Source organism: Pseudochaenichthys georgianus, chromosome 9, assembly GCF_902827115.2.
Source record: "Pseudochaenichthys georgianus chromosome 9, fPseGeo1.2, whole genome shotgun sequence".
Classification (NCBI taxonomy): Eukaryota; Metazoa; Chordata; class Actinopteri; order Perciformes; family Channichthyidae; genus Pseudochaenichthys; species Pseudochaenichthys georgianus.
The window spans coordinates 22,552,061-22,565,310 of record NC_047511.1 but is presented as its reverse complement, the minus strand read 5'-3'; the positions used below and the strand labels follow the sequence as shown (position 1 = coordinate 22,565,310).

General features: G+C 41.8%; 1 protein-coding gene across 8 annotated transcripts in view; it reads right to left on the bottom strand.

The window, feature by feature from the left end:
- slc23a2 (solute carrier family 23 member 2) overlaps window positions 1-11,284 on the bottom strand; it is a 69,619-nt gene extending 58,335 nt beyond the window's left edge. For 3 of the 8 annotated variants that reach the window (XR_004552744.2, XM_034090318.2, XM_034090319.2), the window contains exon 1: window positions 11,084-11,170. The gene's annotated coding sequence lies outside the window, so the exon portion shown is untranslated. Of the gene's footprint in view, window positions 1-11,083 lie in introns of all 8 variants that reach the window. The other 5 variants (XM_034090321.1, XM_034090322.1, XM_034090320.2 and 2 more) reach the window with 4 other exon arrangements.
- Window positions 11,285-13,250: the final 1,966 nt, after the last annotated feature.

Here is a 13,250-nt window from a genome sequence, read left to right as displayed (position 1 = left end):
TCAGGCAAGAATGATCAACCTTCATAGGTTATAGCTTTCCAACTGTTGATTTATTTTTGTAAAAGACACTGCCACTGGGTCTATGTAGTTATAATGCCATTTTCATCAATTATAAATACATCTGGAAACTAAATATCGGATTACCAATGGAAAATAGTGAGGTGCAACCCTAAACACTGCCAGATACGAATATGATTTTCAACAAATGTACTGGTACACTACCATCTCTTAATACATAGTCTTCATCTGTTAGTTATTTCCGTCTAATATCCGTCTTTTGGTTTGGGGAACCAACAAACCATATAATTTCAAGCCATTTTCTTCTTCCTCTTGAGCAACCTTAGGACTCCAACCGACTCATCCAACCCACACGCTACTGAATCTGTAGTTAGGACTCCTAAAGAAGATGCACGCTAGCACTTTCAAACAACAAAAGAGTATCAAAGCACCTGCTCCAAACAGCTGGTGACGTTGCTTTCTGTTTTGGATGTTCAACCATCACACTGGCTTACAAAAAACAATCACTACAGGTCTGAATGTACCTAATAGCTGGTAAAATAACTAGGGATGCACGATATTGGTTTTTTGAAACCGATATCGATACCGATAACTTCCTGCTTCTCAAGTCCGATACCGATAAAAATATAATATGTATTAGGGCTGTCAAGTAAAAAAAAATTAACACCACTAATTATTTTAACGCGATTAACGCATGTGTATTTTTTTTCCTCGGCCGCCACGTAGTTTCAGAGCGCATCGAGTTTAAAATACCATCTACAAGCTGATGCTGACAGCCCCGCTCCTGCTGCCCGCTTGTGGCAGACCACACTTCCACGCTCACCGGCAGGTACCGACTGGCTATTGGGAGGACCAGAAGGGTGTGTGTATGTGTGGCCCGAGCAAGCGAGAGAGACCTTACGTGCATTGTTGTTGTTAGCATCTGGTGCTAGCTAGCTGCGCTAACGGATATAAGGAGCTGTTTAAATGAAAACAGAGGAGCGACATTTCACCACAACTGCGCCGAGCACTTGACTTTATGCAGGAAGCCAGTGGGACATTGTACGAGAAGTCAGCACACTCAGCACGGATAGTGGGCAACATGAATGCAGCGTCCAGGCAGCTCCGGTTAGAGCATATGCCTTGACACACACACACACACACACACACACACACACACACACACACACACACACACACACACACACACACACACACACACACACACACACACACACACACACACACACACACACACACACACACACACACACACACACACACACACACACACACACACACACACACACACACACACACACACACACACACACACACACACACACACACACACACACACACACACACACACACACACACACACACACACACACACACACACACACACACACACACACACACACACACACACACACACACACACACGTGTGTGTATCAGAGAGGTTCCAGGTTGAATTGAAGCGAATATTTGTAATGTTCAGAGGTTGTTGTGTTTAATATTCATGAGAATATTTGTCATTGTTCAAATGATAATAAACATTAGCATAAAGCATATTTGTCCACTCATGTTGATAAGAGTATTAAAAACTTGAAAAATATTCCTCTAAGGTACATTTAGAACAGATCAAAAATGTGCGATTAATTTGCGATTAACTATGGACAATCATGCGATTAAATATTTTAATCGACTGACAGCCCTAATATATATATATATATATATATATATATATATATATATTAAATGTACCTGTAGTTTTTGCACACCTGGGGGGTATACTGCGAAGCAGGATTTTCGCTTAGCCGGCTAAATTCAGGGCAAACTCCGGCTTTCCGGTCATCCGAAGCTGGTTCTCTTTTTAGCAGGCTAGATCTCCATGGTAATATATGCTAAGCAGCTAACCTGGTCGGGACCAGGTTAGGTTGCAGGCTAAGAGATCAACTCAGTGAAAGCACTGCCTGCTGACCAATCAGAGCTCAGTGTGCGGAGTTTAAAGCGATCAAGTCATATTACAGGAGAAAGGAAATACAGAAAAGCTGCCGTTGCAGGAAAGACGGCCGGCAAAAATCACCGACTGTGTGAACGTGAACATTAATAGAATATCACCTCCCATCTTCAGAGCAATCTGACTATTATAACATTAGCGTTAAGAAAGCTTACTTACATATCGGCCACAACATAAGTAACCGGATCAGAGTAACATTAAGTACAGTCCGCGGCATATCACTTCATAATGTATCATATATCTCCTGATCTGAGTCAGCTGAGCCGTATCTGGCTGTGCAACACTCAGTGTCACATACTGTATGCAGAAGTATTATTTTAAGCAACACATTAAGTTGACGAAACACTCGAGACAAATGTAATTAAAGTCAGATCGTGTTTTAGACGGGGCAGTGATATCATAAACCTGTTAATGTACGCATTCAAACACTTTTTCTTTTACCAGCTGTATTCACCGTGCAGGTGCAGCTATGTAGCTTTTATCCTGGATAAAGTGTTTAAGTCATGGATGTTTAAAGTTTAACTTCTTCATTTTTGACTAGTATTAAAGTTCACTTTTCATTCAGGAAGTATGACGCTGCGCTGTCAGTGCGCTTCTCCATGTTTGTGATTGGTCGAATGCTCCAAATACCACCCCTTTCATGTGAACGCGCACCAAACTAGATAGGACACGGCTGGCTTGAGCGATCCACTTGATAACCAGCGTCGTAGTACAGTTTAGCGAGAGCGCGTATGTTTTGGATTAGGCCAACCGGCTAACTCAAACATATCCAGGTTAGTTTGAACCAGCTTCGTAGCATAGGCCCCTGGTGGTAAAAAAAAAGACTAGTAGTGAGCAAATGACATGAGCATTACTACTATGAACAAAACAAAGCCAAGAACAGTTTTGACTCTTCAAAGTGACCATATTTATTTTCCCAGACAAATCTGGCAAAATTCTTGCCTTTTTCAAAAGCCTCGTCGATAGGTAAAAGCTCCGGTGCCTTTGCAGCTGGCTTTGGATTTGCCGCTAGTTTAGCAGCGCAGGCGTCTTCGTACGCTGTTAACACACCATCGTAGCGATGGCGATGTTTCAGGTGACTAATCAGGTTGGAAGTATTATAGCTCGTTGCCTTTTTCCCTCCTCGTGGAACTTCTGCATTCGTTAATACAAATAGCAAGCGAACTATCTAACTCTGAAACTTTGAAATAGTCCCATACTACCGACGACATGTTTGTTTACTGTCCTGGCTTCCCGGCCGCACACCATTTACGTCACAGCCAGGCATGAGTTAGGGAGCGCTGGATTTGTGAAAAACTCCCCTTTTCCTAAACCACTAATACCACAGTACTGGCAAAACGGGAGGAGCCGAGTTAAAAACAAGCGCCCCTCATCCCAATCCACCCACACCGCAGTACTTTTTCTTTTTTTTTACCCAAAAAATATATTGTATATTATCGGGGCTATTATTACTTCGGGTTTATCGGGATGACATCATAATTCCTAATATCGGACCGATAATTATCGTGCACCACTAAAAATAACTAGTGGTCACACATGGCTTATATCCACATTTGGCTGTAATGTCAACTTGTGTTCAAACCCTTACAACCATCAGCTGATCAGTCTGGCACCACCGGGGCCCTTTCTCATTTTTCGAACTCCCCTCCTCGACTCCTATCCTCGATACTTAGTCCCGCCCACAGGAGATGCGAGCGGAGGAGCCGAGGAGGGGAACCGAGGAGAGAGGAGGGGAAGCAGCAGGCGGTTAGACAAATGAGAACTCCTCTCCTCTGAGCGGTCATTTTAAAGAGACGTCCATTAATGATGACAGGAGGCACAGCAGCCCTCGGTCTGATGGACAGATGTGTTCATGACGACTTATATATTTACTTTTAATTCATTCACAGTGCGGTATAATGAGACAATAACAGGCTACAGATGCGGACATATACACACACATATATTTATTAGGGCTGTCAAGTTAACGCGTTAATAACGCGTTAACGCAAAAAAAAAATTAACGCCACTAATTATTTTAACGCGATTAACGCATGTGTATTTTTTTTCCTCGGCCGCCCCGTAGTTTCAGAGTGCATCGAGTTTAAAATACCATCTACAAGCTGATGCTGACAGCCCCACTCCTGCTGTCCGCTTATGGCAGACCACACTTCCACGCTCACCGGCAGGCACCGACTGGCCATCGGGAGGACCGGGAGGGTGTGTGTTTGTGTGGCGCGAGTGAGCGAGAGAGAGACCTTACGTGCATTGTTGTTGTTAGCATCGGGTGCTAGCTAGCTGCGCTAACGGATATAAGGAGCTGTTTAAATGAAAACAGAGGAGCGCTCTATCCACACAACTGCACCGAGCACTTGACTTTATGCAGGAAGTCAGACAGTGGGACATTGTAGGAGAAGTCAGCACACTCATGATTGCAGCAACATGATCGCAGCGTCCAGGCAGCTCCCGTTCGAGCATATGCCTTGAGTTGCTCCAACGATCCAACACACACACGCGCACACACCATTTGTATTGTATGAGAGAGGTTCCAGGTTGAATTGAGGCGAATATTTGTAATGTTCAGAGGTTGTTGTGTTTAATATTCATGAGAATATTTGTCATTGTTCAAATGATAATAAACATTAGCATAAAGCATATTTGTCCACTCATATGTTGATAAGAGTATTAAAAACTTGAAAAATATTCCTCTAAGGTACATTTAGAACAGATAAAAAATGTGCGATTAATTTGCGATTAATCGCGATTAACTATGGACAATCATGCGATTAATCGCAATTAAATATTTTAATCGACTGACAGCCCTAATATTTATATAAATATATACAATTTCAGAATCAAACAGAGCACTCATAATAACGTAACACTATCAGAGACTGGATATATAACCAACTGAGACCTGTCTGTCCACTGCATCTATGCACACACTGTACCACACACACCTACACCACACACGCACATACAGTTCCTAAAACAGGCTACAGCCGTTGTGTATTTTATTGTGAAGCACTAAATGGTTTTAGAAAAATATCGACTCTTTGTTTGTAGATATCTACTAAACTACACCAAATACAGAGAGTAATGTAGGCCTGTTATACTGAGTGATATATATTATACACACTGCTCTACTTTCTGCAGGACCTCACAGCTGTTCTCACTGTAAACATCGCGTCGCGATGAAAGCAGTTAATAAAATAATATCCAGGGGATGCATGCAGAGCTGTCATTGGCTGAGATAAGTCCGGCCGTGCGTCACGACTCTTTGAAACATCTCTGTTGCCGGAAATGCATCCATGAAGGAGCCGTGGAGGACCATGGAGGACCCATCAGTGTATCCTCGGTTATAGCTCCTCCAGAGAGCCTCCTCGACGCTCGGTCCTCGAAGTGCATTTAGAGAAATGAGATGTCCTTCAACATGGCGCGCTAAAATTCATTTCCGGGTCACTACCGGAGGACCGAGGAGTCGAGGAGTCGAGGAGGGGGATTTGATGAAATGAGAAAGGGCCCTAGAGTTATCAGGTGTGACTACAAGGCTTTACATATGATCATATGTATTGTTCTACATGACAACTGCACCTCTGAGGTCCGCCCGGTCAAAATCCTATATTTATCAAACTACATCGGACACAGTGACGAGTCAATTACCAGGCATCATTTATTTGAATGCTTGTTTTGGAATTGTACTGTATTGTTAGCTACTTAAAAGTCCTTGTCTGCACACTCAACTAATAAAACGTATTATTGTTCTTTGATTAGGTCTAACAGTTATTCAGCGGGATAATAAAAAGTACTTTGTACTGAAACTGCTAAGCAACTCTTTGAGTCAGGAAAAGTGAAGTTATATTATTTTATTTTGTCTTAATGTTGAGTTCGAATGAAAAGCTCTTTCACAGTAGATTTAAGGCTTAATGTTGTGCAGAATACTGGTATTACATATTGCTGGTTGACTTGGTTTACATCCAGAAATAACATTTATTCAAGCTGACAGTGTATTTAAAATAAAGCGGATAGGGATTGGCAGACACTTTGGTCTTGCTTCACAGTAAAAATTACCAGTCATGAGTCCATTGTAAACAGCTGGCACAGGTGCAACAGAAACTATTTGCATTAGAGGTGCAATGGTAACCGTCACGGTTCGGATGTCAACGTTTGGCACATGCAGTCACACGACGAATACGCCTTTTTTTTTTATGAGTGGGAAAAAAGTCTGTCACTCAGGGCAGTATCCATTACACTATATATAATCCAGGGGCGGTATTGCGCCTAAAATCTTTTTGCCAGCCGCCCTTAAACAACAAATGAAGAACAAGAAGAAAACACAACAAAACGAACAAAATACAAAAGGAAGAAAACTTAGTATGGCGATTTCAGATAACACACAGGAGCTAGAAGACCCACTTGCTTCTTTTAAAATCAGCTGTGTGGGAACATTTCGGGTTCCCTGTGGACTACAACAACGATGGAGTGCAAGTGGTGGATCGGACATGCTAAATCATATCAGCATCACCCAAATTTGCCAATCACCGGAACCCGGCAAAAGACAACAGCAGTTCAACAGCTTATCCATGCTGTTTTTAAGAAGCCAATAAACATGAAAGCCGAGAGACAAAAAGAAATAACGGAAGCTATTGGCATATATATTTGAACGGCTATGCGCCCTTGAAACACTTTATTATTTATTTTGTAATATTTTCAAGACATTCTTTTTAGTTTTACAGCTTATTTAACCTTTTTGTTTGACATCAGCCATTATAGATAATAATAATGGGCATCTGAGTGTGTGGTTTGTTTTTAACTGTGTAATACAGTTAATTATTCAAAATGTTAGAGTTCCTTATTTTTAAACTGAAACTTGCATTACTGTTCAAAATAAAAAAAACAACAAACCTGGAGTTATGCATTTGGGACTTTTTTTTTGCTTTTTCTTGTTGTACCGAACCCATACCGAACCGTTACCCCCAAACCAAGTTACGTACGGAACCGTGAATTCTGTGAACCGTTAGACCCCTGCAAGAAAATAGATGTTTTGCCACAAATAACAATCAACACCTTTCAACTGCATTGAAAAAGAAATCTACTAAATCTTGATCAAAGGTACAATTTGAAAATTAATCAATACCAGGCGACCATCTGTTGATATGGTCAGGGCTCAACGCTAACTTTTAAAAGTGGTTGCCAGGCTGGCAACCAAACATCACCCCCACCACAGATCCATTGGCCCTTCAGCATTGAAGTCTTGGATTGTGGTTATGTCATTGGCTAATACATTTCTAATGTTAAATACATGAAAACCATTCACAGTTAAGAATTAGATATTAATTATTAATGCTGCATTACCTTTAATATGTCTAACTATATTTATAATGTGTTACCTTTTTATAGAAGTGATTATATTTGTATGCCAATATTTTCCTATGGTAAAGTTTCGTTTTGATAGTAATAAGATCGGGACTCTTATTTTTGAAGGAACTTTTACCGGAAGTGAACTCACAACGGAGCAGAACGTACATATAATATTTCGCCTCCCAAGACTTTACACATTTTCTCTTTGCTTTTCGTTCGGGTTCATCTTGCGCTTTATCAGTTGAATCACTTTGAACATTCGTTTGAGATGTTGACGAGTTGGCCAAACTTTTTACCCCACAATCAAACAACTTTGCTTCGCCATTTTTTGTAAAACAAACACACAGCGCACCGCGCACGCGAGTACACAGTAGGGCCTGGCTCATTTTGTGGCATCTGCAGGCAGTGGCAAGTACTTCCGGCATCTGCCACAGAGGCCACTACTCCGTGGCATCTGTGGCAAGTACTTCCGGCATATGCCACCGATGCCACAACTTGCCGAGGCATCTGGCGCTGCTCAACGGGAGTTGCCACAAGATGCCAGAGTAAGAGAAGATTTACTGTAGCTGCCACTCGCCTTCCGTGGCAAATGCTGCTATGTAAAATGTCGCTGTTAAGCATGACTTTATCGAACTGATCTGTACACAGGACTGATGTGCGATCTCTATTTTTCAAAAAGATTATACATTATCATTTATATTCAATTTTACTTGGAGCATGGTTTGCTAAAATAAACAAACGTGCTATATTTATGATGAAATATTGGCGAGTGAGGGTTGCAACACCCTTGGCAATTGTCGCTTCTTGTTTTCACTGCTTGCTACGATAAATCAGGTGTATGATGACTAGTAAAGACAAATAATTAACAAATAAATATCTGTATTGACACAGCAATGTGTACACTGGTGTTATAAGACTTAGGGCAGCTGTAACTGATTGCAGTTGCCACTGCTAGTTGCCACTGCTAGTGAGATGCTAAGGTTTACTTTATAAATTAGACAAATGACAGTTATATTTGCTCCATGCCTTCAGCAGCAGCAGCATTCACTTTGATTTGATCCCGTTATGAAATGTCATAATTTCGACAATAAAGAAATGCTACATAAACGTTATCTTGCACGTTTTATCGAACCATCTCCGTTTCTAACTTTCAATATATTTAAAAAGAGATCTCTCTCTCTCATCTGGGGCCTCACAGACATGCTGCTGCGCTGTGCACACAATTCTGCCGGTAATGAATATTAGGATACATTTTGTGTGGAAACCTTTCCACCAATAATTCCAATAAGTATTCCAAAATGTATTCACTTCAGGTTTACGAAAGTAACTGCAATCAGATTAGTTGTTTTTCAAATGTAACGCGAGCTGAATACAGTTAGGCTACTTGATTTTTGTATTCTGATTACGTAACGCCGTTACATGTATTCCGTTACAACCCAACCCTGTGTACAGATCATCAGTCCTGTGTACAGATCAGTTCGATAAAGTCATGTATAGAAGTATTTGCCACTGCCTGCAGATGCCACGAAATGCGCTTGCTGTCTCTCCGAGTAAACGTGCATTGCTTTCTGGCTCCGTAATCACACCAATGCACGTGCAACTTAAGTATCAGGTTCCGACTGGTCACAACAATAATTAAATATCACTCTTAATACAACACATAATTAACATTCATCTATTTTGGGGTGCACATTTAGCTGTTTGCTGCAACCGTCGAGCCCTGTATGCCAAACCACTACAACCACTTCAAGCAGTCATCAACTCCAGGCCTTTTTCATACACTGAAGATATTTTCAGATTTTCACATTGCTTTTATTGTCCCAGTAAAGATAACATTTATTTTGATTTATGAATTAAAAACTCACTTACAAGATTAGAAGGCTGTTAATTAATTAGTTTAACTGATAGAGTGAAAGATAACCGTTTGTGCAATGATGGTCATCACACCAGTATCAAAGTATGTCCGCCAGTGGGAGAATTGCTCAACTGTGAGACCAAAACTCAAGATAAATGTTAGTGTGTAAAAAAAAAACATTGTAATGGCTCCATTAAGTTAGAAAAAAAAGGTAATTGTGGTCTCTAAAGCTAGATTAATAGTTTAAGAAATAATATTATAATGGCCTTATTCAGGCCTGTAGTTTTTAATGACTGGGATAAAAATAAGCATTGGTGTCACACTTAAGTTTGTCGTTATAGAATATGTTTTAGTAGTTTATTGTGCATTTCAATATGTTTATTGTTCTCCAAGAAACCTTGGAAATGTTACAAAAGTACCGACAAGATATACAAAAGTTAAGGAGAAAACCTCACCATCCAGATAAGACAAAGGTTATTTAAAAGCCAAGCTAAAAAATAAAAGCTCTTAGCCGTTATAGAGAAGTTATTGTAAAACATAACTTCTTTAGATTTTACTTTATTGGAAAAGGAGTCGGGGCTGGTTACAGGTCTGTGTTGCAGGATTACAACATTCTCTGTTAACCGCTTTGGTTCTAACTCCTGGCGCAGCCAGTAAGCCAGCCCAGTATGACAAAATAGGTCAGAGGAGAGAGATTTATAGAGCAAGATCAAGTAGAAGATTATGAAATGAATTTCTGAGTGACTCGACATTTTCAAGTTTTCTTCAAGCCCCTGGCAGCAGTGTTCTTAATTACTTGGACTTCCGATGAGTTGGTTGAAGCTGGACTGGAAAACAGCGTCGCCGTCTATATCCATCATCATGACATAATTACTTCTATACTTTGCATTTCAATTTACCCTTCCAATAATAATGTGTTTGCCTATGACACAGACACACGCACACGTTTCCAGGACGACCCCATTATCAGGAGCCAATAAATCCTAATGGCCAAATAAGCACTGGCGTCCCAGTTTTCTTCTTCTGCTGGCTATGGTTGCCTTATGTACAATCTGCATTAGTTCATATATTTATCTTCAATTGTCCATAGTAATCATTGTCACTTCTTCACCCACCTGACATTTTCATTTTCTCGAATAATACATACTATACACAGTGACAGATATGTGTAGTAGTTCTGGTGGTTCGGCTTCTTTTGGTGCGAGTTATTTTACTCTTTATTCAGGTGTACAGTATTCAATTTACATTCTGTTTTTAGCTCATCTTATTTTACATGTATACAGGTTACTTCTTAAGCATTTACCTGCACATTGGTCACTATTGTAATGGTTATGTCTTATATATTAATGCTGCATTGAATCTGGTTAGATGTGCATTGCCATAACTACACTGTAGCTACTGTGCATATGACAATAAATCCTTTGAATTTGAAGTGATGCACGATTATTATTCCTATATTAGGTCATAATACATATACAAAGTCACAATAAAGCCCTCATGTCGAGTTGTAAACCTTGAGACGGTTGGGCTACGCACTACAAAAAGATAAGCAATGTTTTGTTTAGGTATTTTGAAAATACTATTTTCTTTTCCACATTTTGTCGTTTTAGATAGGGTAAAGGTGACGACTGAGGAGTAATGAGGCCTTGTGTTTCACGGTCACACTCCGGCGTCAGCAGACAGACCGACACACGGTCACACACGGTCACACAGCCCGTCGCTCTGGTAACGAACATCTCATCTCGTTACTCGTTATCTCCCGCCGGTTAGCATAGAGCCGGGGCTTCTACATGTGCGGCTTCCCAACACCTCCACATGTCTGATATCAGTGTCTAATGGGATTAAAGATGGCACGTTTTGCCCTCACCTGCCTGATGAAAGAGAAGCCGGAGCCCACTTCCCTTCTCGGCTAACTTTACGTCCCTCGGCTCGTCCCCGTGGTGTGTGTTGTTGCACGGTGAGGAGGCGGAGGCTGCAGCTAGCTTGTAGCCGAAGGATAACCAACGCTGGGCGGACTGCGGTGAACAGATGATACCGTCTTCTAGCCCGGTTCTTCCGAGACGAGCTTCTTCTTATCCTACACCAAACGGTTCCTTTAGACAGCTGCTGCTCACAGAAGGATTTCGCCTTTCATAAAGACACGGGGTTGACGTTCGTCCTCACGCATGCCCACATCCACTTGTGACGTAAAGCGCCTTCCTCTCGCCCCGCCTTGGAACTGTGGCTCAGCCAATCAGAGGCGGCACAGCGGTGACGCAACCGCCCCCTCCTTCATTGTGAGGATGGGCAGTGACAGCGCCTTCCTCGGCTTTTGTAATGTTGTTAACCTTTCTTGCATAAGCTTCTTTTTTTTCTGTGCAGTTACTTAACCAGCACGTTCACCCACCTCCTTAAACATTGAAATGGGCTCTTTCTGCTTGTACCATCCTCTGTGCTGCCTAGATGCTGATGTATTCCACCACACCGCCACCTGATGGTTGTGTATAATGTATTTTGCATTTCCACAGCATATTTGTATGATATAAATATAATACAAGGTTCGCGCGCACGCGTGCAAGCGCACACATAGACGCACACACACACACACACACACACACACACACACACACACACACACACACACACACACACACACACACACACACACACACACACACACACACACACACACAGCAGCAGCAGCCCTCTACTTGCTACAAACTTAAATATGAAAAGGTTCAATACGCACATAACCAGGGGCGGACTGGCAATCGGGACGTTCGGGACGAATCCCGGTGGGCCGGTACTGAAGTGGGCCGGTCGGACGATGTGGGCCGGCCGGTAACCGGCAGGGCTCGACATTAAATGGCCCGCTGGCCCGGTATGGGGGTTATTCCTTATCTTTATTCAAGAGCGTGGTATTTAAATTTGAGAGCATACTTTATGTATTTATTTCCCTCAAACTCTGTCCTCGTACTCAAATAGTGCCCTCGCACTCAAATAGTGCCTGCTTGCACTTAGATTTGCTCTGCTTGTGCTCAAACTGTACGTTTGCACTCAGATATATTGCTGCTCAGACTTATTCTGTGCGCGCTCGAAACTTTTTCTGCTCTCAGAATTATTCTGAGTGCTCGAAACTTTTGTGCAACAATCCTGTCAAAATCCCTCAGCCAGGTGTCCTTGCGGGTGCGTTCGCTTTACTTATTACAGCGTCCCGTCGGGCGGTTACTCTTTGGTTTATAAACTCTAGCCCTCCACGGCTTTATAACATGTACTTCACTTGTTTGATTTACAACTTTTTTTTGGGGGGGGGGGGGGGGGATCACAGTTAGTATATATATATATATATATATATATATATATATACATATATATATATACACCAGCACCTTACATAATAGCTACGTTCAGTGGCGTACTGGGACTAAAAATCAGCCCCGGAATCTCGACCGGCCCTCGTTATCGCTAGTAAATTGTCAACGGGGGGAGGGGGCAGCGCCATATAGAGAGCTCTGGGAGGGGCGATTGCTAGTGAATTTTCCGACCGGCCCACTTCTTCCTCCAGACTGTTGTTCTGCTCCAGCACTGTTATGCTACGGCTTGGTTCGGCCCGACGCGAAGCGGAGTGTCGACAACCAACCATATTGTATAGATATTCGTATATCACGGCCTGAAGTGAGCTATTGCATTTATAAAACGGTTACCACGTATGGCTGGCAATGTGAAAGAAAAATACACACTCCAATTTAAATAGTTTTTATTATTAAATAATGATGTTCAGTTGCTATGCAACAACAATAACAGCTAGAGAACATAGCCTATTAGACAGACAGCATTGTCGTCGTTTAGGTGCTTTTTTTTTCTGGAGATAGGCACTTCTCAATCCACTCCTCCATAGTAAGGCCACCCCGGAGGTCGACCTTAAATGTTTCCATTTTAAGCTTTGTTAGTTAGTTAGTTTCGTGACGAATGTAATGTAACAGTTGTAACCATATGGTTGTAACGGTTCTCAGACGCGGAGGGATACTGACTTGTGAAAAGTAACGACAATTATA